This window comes from Gadus chalcogrammus, chromosome 22 (genome assembly GCF_026213295.1).
Source record: "Gadus chalcogrammus isolate NIFS_2021 chromosome 22, NIFS_Gcha_1.0, whole genome shotgun sequence".
Classification (NCBI taxonomy): domain Eukaryota; kingdom Metazoa; phylum Chordata; class Actinopteri; order Gadiformes; family Gadidae; genus Gadus; species Gadus chalcogrammus.
The window spans coordinates 10,548,361-10,567,644 of record NC_079433.1 but is presented as its reverse complement, the minus strand read 5'-3'; the positions used below and the strand labels follow the sequence as shown (position 1 = coordinate 10,567,644).

Below are 19,284 nucleotides of genomic sequence, written 5' to 3'. Positions count from 1 at the left end.
GGATGGATGAAGGAATGGGCCTGACAGCCGAAGGAGAGGTGGAGGGAGAGGCGGTTTGCGGGGGAGAGGATTTTGGCAACTCTCAATGAGGGGATGGGCAGTGGATAATGGGTTTAGGTAGGGGTTTGGATGTTGTGGAAAAATGTATGGCATTGTATGGCATACCTTCAGAATGAAACCGACACAAAGGATACTAAATGAAGTGCATTTGCTTGAGTGTACCTGTTGTTTGTGTCTCTACACATGCGCTTTGTTATTTAATCGCGCTCTCAATCTCTCCTTCCTCCACCCACTTCCGCTGTTTTCTCCTTTCTCCCTCTTGCATTATCTCCTTATCCTCTCCCTCCTCCATCCCTAACCATCTCCTCCATGACCTCCTTCGCTGACAATCTCCTCGTCCCCTTCCTTCACCCTCTCCTCCTCCATTCCTCACCATCTTCTCCATCCATAACCGTCTCCTCGTCCTCATCCCCTCACCATCACCTCCTCCTCTTCCTCCTCCTCCTCCACCTCCATCCCTCACCATCACTCCTCCTCCTCTCACCTCCATCCCTCATCGCCTCTCCTCCTCCTCCTCCTCCCCCCCTCCTCCTCCTCCTCCTCCACCCCTCACCATCGCCTCCTCCTCCTCCTCCTCCAGTCGTGAACTGCACGGAGCCGGCAAGGTTGATAACAGCGACAGGCAGGTGGTGACCAGCGGGCCGCATCGCTACAGCTTCCAGACGGCCGTGTCGTACCGCTGCAACCCGGGCTACTACCTGCTGGGCACCAGCTCCATCTCCTGCCAGGGGGACGGCACCTGGGACCGCTCGCTGCCCAAGTGCCTGCGTGAGTGTCCAGACTGCTTTTATCTCCTTCATTGCGGAGGCCGCAGTGCCCTTCGGAAAACTATCGACAAGGTTGCGGCTGACAAGGGCATCTAGAGAGATGGGGGAGGAGGATTGTTGGAAAAAGTAATAGATTCTTGGCAGCTTTGGAACTTTTTGGGGGAGTTTTTATGCCACGTCGTTATGTTATAATGTCTTTATGGGCTCCGCCCGCCTACGTCGCTGTCGTTAATGGGGAAAATAAATTTGGGTTTTCATGGAGTTGTTTGGATCAGTGGCCGCGTTTATCGTAGGATTTTCTAAAGCGAAGCCATTTCTCGTTTAACTGCCTGTCGTTTTTGGGTTGCTAATGCCCATCTTTATTGAGCCCTGTAACCGTTTACAAGTCAACTTACGTATGTGTGCCTAGCGAAAGGACAAGGGCCGTTTCCGTGTCAACCAGCCTCCGGTAGCTCGTTGACACGATCACAGAGCCAATGCCCATATATGGCAGCGGCCCCATAACACTTATCGTTGGCTTGTATCCTGTGTACCCCCTCTGGTGTGTCTTGTCCCCCTGGATAGTGGTGCTGTGCGACCGGCCCAGTGTGCCCCCCTACGCCCAGATCTCCGGAGACCGCCGCACCGTGGGCGCCGTCATCCGCTTCAGCTGCATCGGCCAGCGCATCGTCGTCGGCAACACCACGCGCATGTGCCAGCTGGACGGCCATTGGAGCGGATCACTGCCACACTGCTCCGGTAAAAAAAAAAAGGCGGGAAATGTATCGTCTGGGCTCTCCTGGATAATGTCTCGGAAACCATAAAAAAAAACACGTGAACTTTATCTTTCCCGGATGGCAAATTCAGTTAAAGACGATAAATGTTTTTCCCCAGATTAAATGTTCGCTGAATGTGTCACTTTGTTCTGAAGGCCAGGGCTAACTTTGAGTGGAAGATCGACTTAGACACAATTAAAGGGTAAAAGAAGAGGAGGGAGTGGGATTGAGGGGGGGTGAGTCCGGGAGTGCTGGAGGGTGTGCTCAGTTCATTGGAAATGCGAGCTACCTGCTGAACTTTGCTTCATTTCCCCCAACCTCTATTCAACCTCTTGTACCTTTAGCACTTGATTAATTCAGATGTAAAACCACCCTCCCGTAGCACCCAAGACGCCCCTTGTAATTCCGGGGCCTGCAAATAAAGAGCTTTAGGGTGCTGGTGGGGGAGGTGGTTGTTGGTAGGTCACAAGCTCAGCGGTAGACCCATAGAGTGTCAGTCCAAGGCCTTCAAGGGCAAATCCCTATAAACACGATTCCATTGGCCCATATAGACGCAGGGATGGAAGGGGGGAGTCTCCGTTGTAGTCGGTAGGTCAACTATTACTTATAGCTTATAGACTTTAGCTCTTCCTCCACACAGACATACACACACGGCTCTGCAAGTTTATTTCATACAAGACGTGTGTGTTTGATTGTTTTTCTCCGCCGTGTTAGGCCTATGTGGTCAGTGGCAGAGCAAACAATGAGTGCATGTTAACACGTATAAAAAGTCAAAGTATATATACTACAAGGTCTGTGTGTGCGGTCATTTCCCTCCTACATGTTAAGCCACCATGGTCAGTGTCGGGGCAAACAATGTCTACATGTAAACATGTTTAAACAGTCGAAAGTAAAAGCGAAAGGCCCCAGGAGACTGGAGGAAGCACTGTGGAGGAAAGACTACGAACACACTTGTTACACACACGGTCGATGCCTCTGGGCCGTTCTCTTACAAACACACACACACACACGCACACGCACCACGCACGCACGCACGCACGCACGCACGCACGCACACACACACACACACACACACCACACACACACACAAACACACCCACACACACACACACACACACACACACACACACATACAAATTCACATACCACCACACATACACACAGCCACATTCACATATTAATACACACTCTATCACACACACACACACACACACACACACACACACACTTATGAACCGATGCAAGACGAGACAAGACAACAATAAACATTCATCCTGACAGTTTAATGTCACAATTCATGATGTTCATATATCCCGGAGATTGCTGGCTTTCTCTCTGTCGACTATAAAATCCAGCTTCTCGTGGCCATCTCCCTCACTTCCTGAGCTAAGCGCTATTAAAGTTGTGTTCACTCAGAGCACTATAAAAACAGTATTGGAAAGCAATATGCAGGATCACTAAATGCCTTGTGATTATTTGGAACGGAGTCAAACGAGGTCTCCATCATAGTGCAAACAAATTCAAATGAAGTCTCTATTTTGGTATACTTTATTTGTGTGCATTGATCTATCATAATCCTAATGCTATTAGTGTTGGCTATTTTCCTGCTGCCGGTACCGTTTTATATAAGCGTGACTTAATGGGAGAACACCATCTATGTGGACAGGGAGTTATAATGGGCATGCACCATCAAATGAGCTTTAGCTTATTTGTATTGGTAAACTAAATATAATTGGCTTGGCCATACGAACAGGTCATGCATGTGATATTTCATATTTAACATTAACATAAACATCAAGTCACTATATTTGTGTATGTTTTATTACTTGCTTTTTATTTCATTGCTCATTGAAAACCTAATAGTATGAGGTTTGCCACATGAGCAATGGAAATCATACTTCTAATCATTATTTATTGTCATGCATGTTTACTGAAAACTAAAATTAATATAATCTTTGCCACCTGAGAGCGTCGTGGTTATCCCACCTCATACCGAACATGTGGCGTATTGTTGTATCATCACTCATGCGTTTCTTTGTTTCCTCGGTGGTGTGTCCGACCATCCAGGGGACTCTGCGGGGCTGTGCGGCGACCCGGGCGTCCCCTTCCACGGCATCCGTCTGGGGGAGGAGTTCAGGCCGGGCAGCCTGGTGCGCTTCAGCTGTGAGCCGGGCTACGTGCTGAGGGGGTCCCAGGAGCGCACCTGCCTGGCCAATGGGAGCTGGGTGGGCACCCAGCCCGAGTGCCACGGTGAGACACACACGTTCAGAGTGGTGGGGGGGGGGGATTTGTGTGTTTGTGTTGTTTGTGTGTTTAAGTGAATTAGTTGTGTGTATGTGTAGAGGAGTTCTCTTCCCGCCAAATAGTGGTGGATTTTTATTTTATTATTTTTTTGCGTGTTGATCCTATGGGAAATAATATTTTCCAATGAGGCGATCAATAGGGGACTTGTACACACACACTCACAAGGGCACACACGTAAACACACATAAGCACACTCACACACACATACGTACACACACTAACACCAGACTGAAACACACTTGCCTGCACACACTCATTCCTAGATTGTTTCATTGTGTATTGGCGACTTTTACCAGATTTCCACTCAGCTTGTCCTGGGCTATTGGGCTTTTGCTCTGAGTCTCTCAAGAGTCCTTCTCTCTTCCCCATAATATTCCACTCTAGCACACCCATGCCACCCAGCAAACAGAGCAAAGCAGGGCAAACCGTGTGGGAGAAACAGGACAAACAATGATAGAGGAAAGGTGGAGAGCAGGCTAGAGTTAGAAGCTTAGAGGTAGGTTATTCAAGTCGAGTACAATAAAGTTATCTGGATCTAAAACTGCACATACACCCACCACATAACTTTCTTATTGACCATCAATAATGGGCAGCAGCGGTCTTTGACAGAGCCCCCATTAAAGTCCCAAGGTGAAAGATTGAGCCCCTCTCAGTTAGAATTCTAAAAACTCAATAACAGTAGTCCCCCCAATCTCACTCTACTGACTCACCGTAGCTCGGCCGTGTGGTTGGCTTGAGTGGGAGGGGATTTTGAAGTGTCGATAGTTAGGTTCTTGTAAACAAAGCACACTTTTTATTTGAAGAATAAGTCAGTTTTAGGGTCCGATTTTATTGTTAACATTATTGAGCTCATTATTGTTCAGCAATGACTACAGATGCGTTCAGGTCAATTCTAACCGGTGGGCTAGTTGAAATGTTACGCATTGAGACTATGAAATATTAAGAAAAGTGATGTACAGCAACTTCTAAAATAAATATGAAAAGAATGATAGCACACAGAAAAGGGCAGCATGTATTTCAACATTCACAAACTGTTGTCACCGGTGTCACCTTGAAAACTCTGATCCACTGCCTTCATTTCTACAACAAAGTTCCTCAGAAGTCTCATCCAAATACGTGAAGGCTTTTTACTCTGAAATTGCTTTGGCAATAGATAAACATCCCAATTCCATTCTAATTCAACTTTTTGCAAAGGAAGACCTTTAATCACATATTCACCTGTTATTCCGCGGCCACACAAAGGACTTCTCTACCCACCTCGTGTCTTTTTCTCGTAACATCTACCCTAACATCTACCCTGATTTATTTTGGACACAAACTGTTACTTTTCCTAACACTCATCCGTACCGCACCGCCCTGCCCTCTCACTCTCTCCTAACATTACCTTCTCTCCGTTCCGTCTCCCCCTCATGTGGCATCTCATATGCTGCCCCACCTGCTCTAGTCTGGCACGCACTTCAAGGCAAGGCTACATCTGGTCATTATAGCTGGGGGGGTGGAGGAGGAAGGGTGGATGAGATGGGGTGGTGGTGGTGGTGGTGGGCTCTGAAGGCCAGGGGGCAAGCTGGATCGTGTAATGAACAGAGCAATCACTGGTGGGTGGTTAGGGTGGGTTGCATACACCAAGGTTTCAACCCAGACGAAGCGTACGTCCATCAAAGCTGAGCAATGTAGGCATTGAGGCGGGGAGTTGAGGAGGCTCGGGGATGGTTTATGTGGTTGCATATCGATGAAGAGCGCAATAGAAAGATGGATCGATCCTAAAGATAATTTAAGTTATCCAGTTTAACAGGAAAATTACAAGGAACAAATATTAATACACAGAATGAATAGCTTAACTACAGGTACCCGTTAATACTAAGATTAATAATATAAGATTTAGTAAATTAAGGATGATTAAAAAAAAAGAATGTCCCTGTGCAAATAGTTCATTGAGTGTACAAATCATAAGCAGAAGGAGGCCATCGTTTTTTCTTCAGACATGTTTGATATTTCAGGGGCAGAAGACAAGAAGCAGTGTGGATCATTTCTCTTGGTTTAGGGTAACCCGCTGCAGGGCGGATAGAAACTTGCATACAAACACGTTCTGATCCTGGCCTGTCAAAAGGTGTGAGCGTCAACACTCCCTCACTCACACCTTCCTTCTTCTCCTCTCCTTCTGCCGATGCTCTCTCAGTGGTCTCCTGTGGAAACCCGGGAACGCCACGGAACTCCCAGATCGCCGTCCACGACGGCCTGACGTTCTCTCGCTCCATCACCTACGCCTGCCGTGAGGGCTACTACTCCACCGGCATGCTCACGCGCCACTGCACCGTCAACGGCACGTGGACCGGAAACATGCCCGAATGCTCGGGTAAGAAGGCACACGCCCAAATAAAAGGGTCCACACTGCACTCATTTATTTTTTCCCGTTTAGTCCTTTAGCAGGAATTGTGGTTATTAGTCTAAGTTTCTTTTTTTTAAGATATACATATCATGAGCAGGTGACCCTACTAACTCCTACACTACTGGTGCCTGACAGACATTGGAGGTCGTATACAGTCCCTTCATTCATTGTTACACTGTTTACATGCTGCTAGGCAAGGCAAGGCAACTTTATTTATGCAGCACTTTTCATACACAAGGCAGACTCAAAGTGCTTCACATGTAAACATTGTCATAAAATAAAATAATAGATAAGTAAAGTATTAGCTATTTCTTACTTTTTAAATCAAGTTGTATCCATCTTTTTTTATCTTTTGTCTTATATTGCACGCCTTCTGTGTCACTTTTGTATTTCACTACTGTTGGATCTCTTGAATCTTGAATCAAGTTGGGCATCTCAGTCAGGCATGAACCCAAAACCTTTTTCGCCGACCCTAAACACTGGACTTTCCGTAATAAATACTGCAGTGTCATCATCTGTGTCCAATTAGGAACAGGATGTCAAATGTCTCATAATGGAAGGCACAGTCAGTGACACTCTGGTCTTCGTCGTATTCCGCTGTTGGTTTCTCTCGCTGTGCTCGTTCCTGGAATCCCCAATGGGATTCAATAGTCTGAATTATTATGATGGTGATTTGCGCATGCTTAAAACGTATCAATTGCCCCATTTGCGACTATTCAGTGCTGCTTTTCCGTGCTTTGTTGCAGAAGAGAGAGATGTGCTTTCTTAGGTTTGTTTCAATAACCTAGAATAGATTTTGAGTTGGGATGTCATAAAATAATAAAGGGAGAGAAAGGGATGTGTGAGATTGGTCTCTGGCTGGTCTATTCAAAAGCACAGTACGCGGCTATTGTGTGCACAGAATGCTCCCAGCCAACGATCTAAGCAGAAGGAAATAGAGGTATTGCAACATTCACGACGAGCCTGGCTGAAAGCAGCGGACCTTTGAGAACACAATGCTGCTTCAGAAGCTGTAGTGAATAAAGATAAGGGCTCTTACGGATTTAGTTAATATTCACAGGCTGAAATGAATAACGCTCCATAGCATCAATAGCATAAGCGGTATATATTTGCAGAACCAATGTTGTCTATTTTTAACTATACTACAGATGTTTAATACTTGTGTTTCACTATGAATTAATTAGCTGATGTTCTTAACCAAAGTGACTTTATCCAGGATGCAAGACTTTATTTAGCCGGTATGGCTTCAGCATCTTTTCAAAGATGTCTAGAGTAAGGAGGACAAGGGGGATCCACTACTCTCTACAATAGAGGTTTAGAGTCTCCACAGGTCCTTGGTTCAATCCCCCATTTCAATAGCATACCTATAGCCATCACCTTGGCCCCTACCCACTCCTTTAAGACCTTCTTCAGAATCATTTTGCATATTATCCTGGTATATTGGACTGCTCCTTAAAATGTAGTGGATTGTTGCTCATTTGCTACCGTTGCTCTTTAGCATAATTGTTTTTCCCCATTTGTTTCAGTTGGCGCGTGTGTGTGTGTATGTTTGGCTGCGGTTGTGTGTTTGAGGTGTGTGTGGGCACATTCATAAGGTGGCTGTTTGAATTGGTTAGCGCCGGCAGACAACCTCAGTCTTCAGGAGCAACGGCCAAGCCAGCACACATGTGACAGTCCATTAGCCACAGGCCTTCACGGCACACACACACACAGTGTGTGTGTGTGTGTGTGTGGTGTGTGTGTGTGTGTGTGTGTGTGCGTGTGTGTGTGTTGTAAACTGAATGTAAACTGGAGAGTTTATTTCATCCTCGAGTGTATGTCATTGATTTCCCCGCTTTACTCAATACAATCAAAAGCTGGGCAAATGTAATCAGCAACAGTAATGTGGTTTGGACATGATGAGGTAGAAAATCGTATCAACGGCAAAATTACCTTCAATTAATTCAGTTTCTCAGCCGTCGGTCCTTTCATCTCGTGTTCCCTTTTGATCTTGTTTCCGTCCCAGCACTCACACACTCACACACACTCAGAAAGAGACAGACACACACGCATTTAACGGACACACACACACACACACACACACACACACACACACACGCACACGCACACGCACACACACATGCACACACACACAAACACACTCACACACACTGAGAAAGACAGACACACACGCATTTAACGGACACACACACACACACACATACCACACATACACAAACACACAACCACATCCCTTAACCTTCATCTCCATCTGAAGCCCCCTTCCTCTGTGATTACTAGCTCTCTGTTGTGCTTGTTCTCACTTGTGGCACTCTCTCTCCCTATCGCACTCTGTCTCTCCTCTTTCTATCTATTCCTCTCTCTCTCTCTTCTCAACCTCTGTCTCTGCCTCTTCTCTCTCTCTCTCTTCTCTCTCTCTCTCTCTCTCTCTCTCTCTGTCTCTCTCTCTCGTCTGTCTCTCTCTCTCTCTCTCTCTCTCTCTCTTCTCTCTCTCTCTCTCCTATCGCACTCTGTCTCCTCTTTCTATCTATTCCTCTCTCTCTCTCCTCTCAACCTCTGTCTCTGTTTCTACCTATCTCTCTCTGTCTCTCTCTCTCTCTCTCTCTCTCTCTCTGTCTCTGTCTCTGTCTCTCTCTCTCTTCTCTCTCTCTCTCTCTCTCTCTCTCCAGTGATCAACTGTGGCGACCCGGGCGTGCGGCCAATGGCGTGCGGACGGGCAACGACTTCACCTTCAGCCACCGGGTCAGCTTCCAGTGCTCGCCGGGCTTCACCATGGACGTGGACCGCGCCTCCTCACTGGTCTGCACCAAGGACCGCACGTGGAATGCCACCAAGCCCCAGTGCAAAGGTGCGAGGGCGTGAGAGCTCCCCGGTGGTGCGGAGTAAGGCGCCGGCGCCGTAGGGATACAACAGGAAAACCTGCTTATACCACAGTGTTGTTAAATGCTGCATTTTGATTAGTGAATAACGTTGCAAGGGTGTGCATTCGTTTTTAATAAGGGGACACCCCTGCCATTATACGGTTACGAATCAACGCGCTCCAAGTTCGACATTAAATACAACGGTTTCCTAGACAATGTGAAAACAAGCTCACAGTGCAGCGGAGGAATGTTTTTATTTCAGCTGATGAGGTCGATATGAAACCCACATTACAGATGAATGGAAGTAATATCTACTCGTGGTTTGTAACTGTGGTATGAGTGGAATAAGGTGTAGGTCAGATTTAAGAGCTATTATTTCAATGTAATTTGTTAGAAATGCCATACCATACGTCAGCTATTAGTGAGTGAAATGTGCTATGAGAATATGTGTTCAAGGGGACTGCTCCTGCCTCTGTATGAGACAGCTCCCGGCTCATTGAGGACCAATTAGGGCATCTTTTCCTGATTGGTCCGGGCAATCCATCATACCTGTCAATCACAGGTGCGTGAATGCAACACTTCACCATGGCACTAGGGAGGGACGGAGCAGGAAGGGGAGGGCATGTATTTTTAGCCTAGTTTCAAACTCTTGCTCTCTACCGCGCTCTCTTTACAACTCAGAACCTTACCTATATATTAAACAACCATTTGGTTTAGCTTTATAAACAAGCATTTGTTTACCTGGGATTTCTTCGGAGAGTGTCTGACACTAGATTGCAAGTGTGTGGCACTAACTGGGATGCTAGCTAAATGCAGTGGTATTACTATATACTTATTGTTATCATTGTTATTGTAGTAGTAATATAAGCGAGCAATGGCTCAAAGTGGTCAACATTTTAACAGCGGCAACTGGAGGATTATTAGGTAGTTTTCTTTCTCGTCTTTTTGTGGTAGTTAAACAACTCTTGTCTTCAGTTGGCTTGAGTCGAGTGAGCATTTCTCTCCCTCTAAGCAGACACAATTAAGACGGCTAATGAGAAAGGGGTGGCCAGTTTATCTGGCAGCAAACGCTTAGGAACGCGTCAAAGGGAACTCAGCCATGGCGAATGGGGATGCAGACTGGAGCGTGTGGACCGCGCCTCAATGCTAACCACGTTTTTGTTCTCCCTTCGCCGTAATTGTTTCCCCGGCAGCCATCGTGTGTGCCCCACCCCCCGTCATCCCCAACGGCCAGGTGGTGGGCACGGACTTCATCTGGGGCGCGAGCATCAGCTACGCCTGTAACCAAGGGTACCAGCTGTCCCTGCCCACCGTGCTCACCTGCCAGGGCGTGGGCAACTGGAGCGGAGAGAGGCCCCAGTGCTTCCGTAAGTGATGTGGAACGTCCGCGCACACGCGTGTGTGTGTGGTGTGTCTGTGTGTCTGTGTGTGTCGTTCACTCTAGTGCAAGCCCCATCGAAAGTCTAAATAAGCCATTTTTGTTGGTTTTTGTAGTGGATTATTATTGGATTTGAATATCAATGAATGTGTCTTCCTCTTTCTATTCTATCTTTTAATCTCCCGTCCTTGGTCTATCTCTCCATCTCCCTGTCTCTTTTTTCTCTCCGTTAATCTCCATGTCACTGTATCCCCCTCTCTGTTACATCCGTCTCTCTCCCTCTTTCACCCACCTTCTCTCCAACACTGTCCCCCTCTCTGGTCCCCGTTCCCCTCTCTCTCCCAGCTGTGTTCTGCGGGGACCCGGGCATCCCGGCCCAGGGTCGGAGGGAAGACCGCGGCTTCACCTACCTGTCCTCCGTCTCCTTCCTGCTACGCGCCGCTGGTGCTGGTGGGTTCCACCCGGAGGTACTGCCAGTACGACGGCACCTGGAGCGGCACGCAGCCCTCCTGCATAGGTGAGGACGGAGGGTGTGGGATACTTGAGGACCAGGAGTGGCGGCCGTGGTTCATGTCGCTAGTGCACTAACCACAACACATCAGGCAATCCATAGTTTGAATGAATTGGTCGATTGGGGACCAGCGTTGGATTGGGATCCTGCGCCTCGTAAGCTACATGTCATTCCATTTATAATTGTGGTGTGGTGTGGCCGACGCTGTTATCCTAAGTGATTCATTCTCTGTTTTAACAAACTTTCTTAGCCGACATCCCTGCCCTAGCCACACAAGCCACCATTTAAAAATATTAAACAAATACAGAACATAGTAAATAAATAAAACCTTTTGCATCACAGGGGAAATAAGTATGGGTCAGTTAGCCGTGCATGCTTAGTATCTTATTGGATTAGTAATAGGCCTTCTTGCCACAGGGTGTAAAACAATGAGTGGCTTTAATTAATACCACGCTGGAGTCTAGTGCGGCTAAGGAATTAGTGATTCAGACCAAAATTAAAAAACAAATGCAAGGATTTAGGACAAGCATCTCCCTTGACAAGGAGCAGTTGTTAACAGTTGTATAAAACTTCTTCAAATCATATTAATGATGTATTTTGGATTAAAGTCATGAATTTCAAGCGACCTAGGGGATTCGTGATTTGTATTACTGCGATTTTGTGTGTGTGTGTGTGTGTTTGTGTGGTGTGTGTGTGTGTGTGTGTGTGTGTGTGTGTGTGTGTGTGTGTGTGTGTGTGTGTGTGTGTGTGAGTGTGTGTGTGTGTGTCTGTGTTTGTGTGATCAGACCGTCTTGCTAATTAATCTCTTGACAGGATTAATGTCTGTGTGAAAGAAGAATAGATAAGTTATTGCAGGCGTGTGTGTGTGAGTGCACCAATACTACTCCGTGGCTGTATGCCCACATGCCCCTGTCTGACGATATGTCACCCAGGGAGGGTTAGGTGAAAAAACACACCCCTCCCACCGCCTCTATCTCAAATTATCGCTCGGGAAAAAACATCAGTTCTGCGAATAACCAAAAGTCACACCATCCAACGCACATCCACGTTCAAAAGGACTGTGTAACGTCATAATTCACCTGCCCTCCATTTCAGATCCCAGTCACACGACTTGTGGGGACCCGGGCATCCCGATGTTTGGAAGCCAGAACAACAGCCAAGGTTACCAGGTGAGGAGGCTGGAAAATGGAGCTCTTGGTGATGAGCTAGCAGAGGCCCTAGAATGTAGGAATGTAATCATAACACGTACACAAAATAAAGACTCAAGTTAATAACTGTTTATTTGATTTTGGTTTGAGACCATCATTGATGTCAACAGTCAGCTGTTTGTTACTTGTTTGTAATGTTTGTATTGTACATCTGTGAAATAGTGATGCTAAGGAAATTCATTGGAAGGGACTAGCCCTTTACATAAACTAAGTTGCAATAAATAAGAAGTTATACTACAAGAGGAAAATGTGTGTTTGTGGTAAAGAAACACATGATTTTGACTGAGAAAAGCATTTGGTTCTTATTCTAGCTGTCAGATTCAGATTCAGATTCAGAAGACTTTATTGCCATGACATGTAAACACGTTTGGAATTTGTTTTGGTACAGTGGAGTTCACAACAGGACAGACAAGACAGGACAAGACATTGCAAATGTAAATAAATAATATAATAAATATAGAGTGCCAAAGTGCAGAGAGCTCACGTGATTGGGTACAACAGACCATTTGATCACTGGATCACTGAGTGGGGAGACAGGTCAGGGGGTCTTTGTTGCATATGGGGAATGAGTAAACCTAGCAATTGTTAGTGCTTGGCACTTGGTTCTAGTAGCATCCTTACTGTACCGACAGCGATATATTTTTTGTAGGTTGCTTTTGATAAAAGCGTCTGCTGAATGCCTAAATGTCAATTTGTATACCACTAACCTCAGGGGGGGTTTCTGAAGACAATTTCCAGATTTGTCCCGTCTACGTTCCACGCACGCTGTTGGTAATCACAACGTATCACCTCTGTACGGGAAATGATTCATATTGTTTTCAGCTTACGAGGCCTCATCCATTGAATAACAATAAGTTGTATGTAATAGGGTGAGCAGTGTACATTGAAGTCACCTCATTAATTGGAGCCAATGAGGCTGTGTGGCTGCGATCCCTGCACTCAATTTTTACAGAGAGCCTGTGTGCCTGTGACTGTTGAGTAATTATTCATGTCGGCAACCCCACCCTCCCATGGAGATGGATAAAGTCACAATGTCTTAATGAATAGACAACAATAAGGAACAGCTAGCTTTAATCAAAAAACAATGCAATTTTTTTAATATGAATCTAAAAATAAAAATAAAGATTAGAAAAATCAATCAATAATGAACCCACTTAATATTTAGGTCGGGGCAAATCAAAAACACAATTTGATTAGAACTCTTCCACCGTTGCACCATGTTGTCTTTGGACCATGCCAATTGGTTATGAGTAATGATCTTTGTTGATGTTCAGGGCAATTGCGTGTTCTTAACATGGGTGGCATCAGTGGGAGTTGAACCGTGAATTTATTTTGAGCTACACAAGACCATGTCCCATTAGTGACGGCTCACGATTACATTTTGATCCTTCCGTTGTTCCTTTAATGCGCCCGCCTAGGTGTGTGAGTGTCAGCGCTCTACGCTATCCTCACGCCGTGTGTTGCTTGTGACGTCTGGTTCCCTCCAGATCAGCAGCACGGTGTACTTCAGCTGCAGGAAGGGCTACCTCCTCCAGGGCTCCATCTCCCGCGCCTGCCTGCCCAACCTCACCTGGAGCGGCTTCCAGCCCGAGTGCATCGGTCAGTGCACGCCGGGCTTCCCCGCACCTCTCTCACATCCTTTCTCCAACTTGTTGAGAGATGGCTAGACGAGTGAAGGGGAGTCGTGTAGCCTTTAAGTTAGCCACAGGCTCAAAGGGCTTCGCAGGTCCTACGTTATACAACACCCCTGAACTCTAAGTCTTCTAAAGGACGAGGATAAACCCCCCCAAAATCCAAGGTTGGAAGCGTTGAGAAGGAACAAAGGAGATGGATCATCTTCTCCCAGGGCTGAGACGGCTGGCTTTTGCCCATGGAGTGCAACACCCTGTGCTCCTCCGCACTTGTCTCCCACTTTCCCTAATTCCTAAGCCTAATTCCTTGTTAGCACCTCCTTTTTCTTTGTTTTCCCCTCAATTCCAATCCGTCATCCTATCCTCCCTTTTTCTACCCTTGTTGTCTTCTCCTATCCCCCCCCCCCCCCCCCCCCTTTCTTCACATGTCTTCCCCTCTCTTTATATTCATTCTCATCCTCTCTGTTCCGTCTCTTTGTTTTTCTTCCAGCCCACCATTGCAGCCAACCAGAGCTTCCGGGCCAGGCAGACGTGAGTGCCATAGAACTGCCCTCGCTGGGCTACACGCTGATCTACACCTGCCAGCCCGGCTTCTACCTGGAGGGGGGATCCGAACACAGGACCTGCAGGTCGGACGGGAGCTGGACCGGGAAACCCCCCTCTGCGGGTGAGTCGGCCATCTTGATTTACATGAAGATGGGTGAGAACGATGAAGTCAATTCATTGTCCATTGATGCATTGCTAAAATAATCCCTTGGTTGGCAGTTAATGTACCTGGAATTTGAGAGTAGCCATTGAAAGATGCAGAAGCTGGCTTTATGACCACGTATTGCTGATAGCTTAAAGAGTTGACCATGCTTGGCTTTACACAGAATCATACTGAAATGCCAACATCTCATTTATGCAAAGACTTTGCCTAGCAATTTTCATTCCGACTGTGTGCACTTGAACACATTACAAATGAAGAAGGCAACAAGGTTATAATAAAATTACTCTATTGTAATTGTTACGTCAATTACATCAACTATAAAATGGCAGGAGGTCAATAATGGTGGTCAGTAGGTCACAATGCATTCTTGAGATTCAAGTAAACTGTGATTGATGTTAATGATCCATTACGCTTTATTATTCGAAGCAGTCCTTTTAAGGATGGTCAGCATGGGATTCTGTGGGAGCTAATGCTAGCAGTTGGGAAGGTTGCTAAGTCTGATGAATGCCACCGTTAGCCATTTCCTGTTTAGTCTTTATTTCCAAACACGCAAATAGGAAGATCCATCCATCACATAATTAAACAAACGCAGACACACACCTACACACAACGGCTCAAAATCCAATGCGCACACTGGAGAATTGTTACAGAGGGTGCATAACCCGATTAGCCATCCCATTGATTAGGTTAGTGGGAAGCACCTTTAATAAATGGTGACGCAGTGTTAACAAGGTCTACCTGACAAATTGACTGCCATTAAGACACCCCCCAGGCATGTGTCTAAATACATATAAGAAAAATAGCCACACAATTATCACAGATGGATGCTAATTGCCTCTGTAAATGGTTCTAGCAACGGGATCTGTGTGATGGATTTCCAACTGGAGTTTTCCTTGAATAGACAATGCTTTTTTTATTTCGGGGCATCTCAATTAAGGCCAAAGACGGGCCTTAGCTGGCCTTAGCTCTGATCCATTGGATTTTTAACAGCTCCTGTGAGACGGTTCATGGTTCAGTTCAGAAGCCAGACACCTAATAAAGTACACTGATTGCCAGTTTATTGGGCAACTTATCTGGAAACACTTCGGCCATAAGGAAAGCATTCATTCTTCTTGACAGAGGATTCCAGAAGATGCTAGATGTGTTGCAGTGGCAAATGACTACAGCGTGCAGTTGCTCCAAATTGACCGGCTTTTTCAAAGCCCTGTTCATCTCACTCCAAAGACGTCCGATGGTCGTTGGAGTAATGAAAACACAGTTAGTCACTGAAAGTCTTTTATGACAATGATTGCCAAATGGTGTGATACGGTGCTTTTCCTCAGTGCAAGTAGCAAGTAGCTATTCAGTGTGGCTAGAATTTTTCCACTAAAGGTCTGGAGGAATTTGTTTCGCAACAGTGCACTTCCAAGGCTTTGGGTGCCCTAACCTAGCATCAACACATAGCACAATGTTTTATAAAGTCACAGTGAGTGACGCCAGCAAGTTGGACAATTGGTATATGGCACAAAGATATATTTGCAATACAAACAATCCTACATTCCTTATTGATATGATAAATAGGTTAATCCTTATTGACTTTCATTTTTAATAAGCCAAAACTGAATAATCCTTTCACACGCAGACTTGCAGACCAAATGCGTTTTTTTAAACGCTCAGAACTACCCCAATTGAGATTGTAGGACAGAATTGGCAGGCAATTACCTCACCATGTTCAAGCTGTGAGTGCTTCATGTTGCCAATAGCATTTAATGATGCTCAACTGAACATTTAGCGGGGTCCTACAACTGATGCCATCTTATCTGATTTATAAAACACACTGTCAGCATGTGATGTTCGACTTGTTAGGCTTTCATATGCTGTGCGCAGATCTGATCCCTTGCCAGGCAACCGCAATGATGTGAACCGTCTGATTAAGAATTCATGTTGTTGTTTTTTGTTGCTGCCACTGCCTCCCCCACATCTACGCATCGCTGCGCACCGAAGTACCTGCGACAGCCGCTCATAGACTCCAGCTAAAGCTATTCCTTCATCAGCTCTCCTGGCCCTCGTCCTCCATTGATGACCAACTTCTATCTGACCTCCACAGCGGATAAGCCTAGAGATGCTGGCACAGCTGTTTAACTCAATAATGTGGTCCACTTTGGCGCATAGTTAGCAGGTTTTTTGTTGTTCTTGTTGTTTATGCACCAATGCAGATCATTAAGGTGTCAGGGCAGAGGGCTGGTTATAGGGAAGAGATAGAAACGCTTTGCAGGGAAGAAGTCTGTTCACCAATGTGAGGTCACTTTCTCTAGTAAATCTCATTGGGCTCCATTGAGGCAAAAGATTGAATCTGAGCTAAATAATGTATCGATATAGGTATTTATGCATACAAGGGATGTCAATCGATAATAAAGAGGAATCTGATTAACCACACATCAAAATTTGCTTGAAAGTCCCCCAAATGTTTAGATTTTTCAATACAAAACATTTCATTTTATTGTGGTTGAACCAAAGCATTGAAAATGGATTTAACTCCCTGAACGTGCTGAAATGGCTGAACTACAATTCTTATTATCATTACTGTGACCTATGACCTGTGTCTCCCTTGGACCTTTCAATGACTCCCCCTATTCCTCTGGGGAGCTTTAGCTACCCTCGCCACTAGTTAGACAAGGTGAGTATCTTTACCAATGAGGGGTTAGAAATAACAATACAAACTTAGCCAATGTAATATATATATATATATATATATATATATATATATATATGTATGTGTATGTGTGTGTGTGTGTGTGCGTCTAAGACGCAATGTGTGTGTGTGTGTGTGCGTATGTATATATGTATATACATATATATATATATATATATATATGTATATATGTATATATATATATATATATATAATATATATATATATATATATATTATATTATAATATATGTACACACACACACGCATGCACGCATATTATTGTCTTAGACAATATTTCTGAGTAACCTTTTTAAGGTCTGATTTCTACACTGGGGCTCGTTTGTTTGTTGGTGTGGAGTCTGTTTACTACCGTGGCCTATCTCTGCTAGCCGGCTTGTGCAGTAAGCTGTTATTAAAGTGTCTCCCCGGGAGCTGAAAACACGGTGGCCTGATATAGCCTTCAGCTCTGTGGGGGCTGCCATCCAACAATATACCTCCTCGACATGAGTTAGACTTTGTCATAGGAAACCCCCCCCCGCCCCCCCATTTTCTCCCGACCGGCCATCCAGGGAGTTGGATACGCTGTGTAGTGCAAGATGGAGGACACACCAGCAGTTGCTTCGGGAGGAAATACTAATAGTGACCAAACTGGCCAATGTGTTTGCTGTTTTTCCTTTCCGTTTCTGCTGACAGAAACTTATTTATTTCTTTGTTTCTTGTGTTATTTTTGTGCTCCACAGCCGATAACCGCCCAAGCGGTAAGAGTCCCGTGGGCACGGTTCAGGAGCCTCCCTCCAAGTATCCAGGTATGATCGATATCATCACTTTTATGGTATCAGATGTACTTTATGGATCTTGATTTCACACAGCAAAAGAAACAGGACCGCTTGAAGAATTAGAAAAGAGATGCCAAAATATCCACAAAAAAAATGAGTTTGGAGTTAGAATTACCAATAGTAAAGAGTTGATATCGTTACTATGACATGCATAATCCCTTGTCTTACTTCTGTTCCTATTATTACTATCATTCAATTTCCCAAGTTTTTACTACCACACTCATCAAGTTCTCCTGCATTTTCCTATTCAATAACTTTCCTCCCTCAAGTCCCGGTGGGCGTGTTTGCCAAGAACTCCCTGTGGAAGGGCTCCTACGAGTACCTGGGCAAGAAGCAGCCCGCCATGCTCAGCATCAGCGCCTTCGAGGCCTTCAGCAACCGTGTCAACGGCACCCTCATCGACCACAGCGGCGTGGAGCTCAAGCTAGCCGGTGGGTTGGCGCCGAAACGCGTAAAGACGTGTGATGTTAATCATGTACGACATGCTCTCCGTAGGCGATTCCATGAGCAAGACTCACTTACTCACCTGCTCGTTATTGAGTTAATGTAGAAACTTAAAAACGTTGCCTCGGGTAAAAGAGTCTAAATGACTATACTATAATATGTGTTTGAAAACCTGAATTAGCTGTATTCACCGTTCTAACACGTTTGTGTCTATGGGTGTCTGTGTGTATTTGCACCCGTGTGTGTGTGTGTGGTGTGTGTGTGTGTGTGGTGTGTGTGTGTGTGTGTGTGTGTGTGTGTGTGTGTGTGTGTGTGTGTGTGTGTGTGTGTGTGTGCGGTGTCTAGGCACCTACAAGCGGGAAGAGGCTCAGCTTCTTCTGCAGGTCCATCAGATCCGAGGTCCGGTGGAGATCTTTGTCAACAAATTCAAAATAGACAACTGGGCCTTGGACGGACACGTGAGTGGCTGGCACCATCCTCTCCACTTGTGGAGACACACAACCTAGTGGTAGGTGTTGTACACAGAGTGTTTATGGTGCGCCCCGACACGCCCTGGTGCTCCAGTCACTGACACATACATTGTGTGTCAGGCAGGTCACGTCTCCGTGCGGGTAAACACACGTGTCATGGGGAGCGCTTGGATCACACAGCGGAATGCATTTGCAGTGGTCCCGGTTGAATTATGCCCCCCGACATGCAAGGGTCACATCTCTCTCTCTCTCTCTCTCTCTCTCTCTCTCTCTCTCTCTCTCTCTCTCTCT

General features: G+C 45.7%; 1 protein-coding gene and 1 long non-coding RNA gene across 2 annotated transcripts in view; both read left to right on the top strand.

The window, feature by feature from the left end:
• csmd2 (CUB and Sushi multiple domains 2) overlaps positions 1 to 19,284 on the top strand; it is a 279,455-nt gene that overhangs the window by 196,195 nt on the left and 63,976 nt on the right. The gene's annotated exons all lie outside the window — the stretch shown is intronic.
• Positions 17,988 to 18,938, top strand: LOC130375429 (uncharacterized). The gene is made up of 3 exons (XR_008893840.1): positions 17,988 to 18,049; positions 18,349 to 18,510; positions 18,869 to 18,938. It is a non-coding gene; the product is annotated as an uncharacterized LOC130375429 (long non-coding RNA).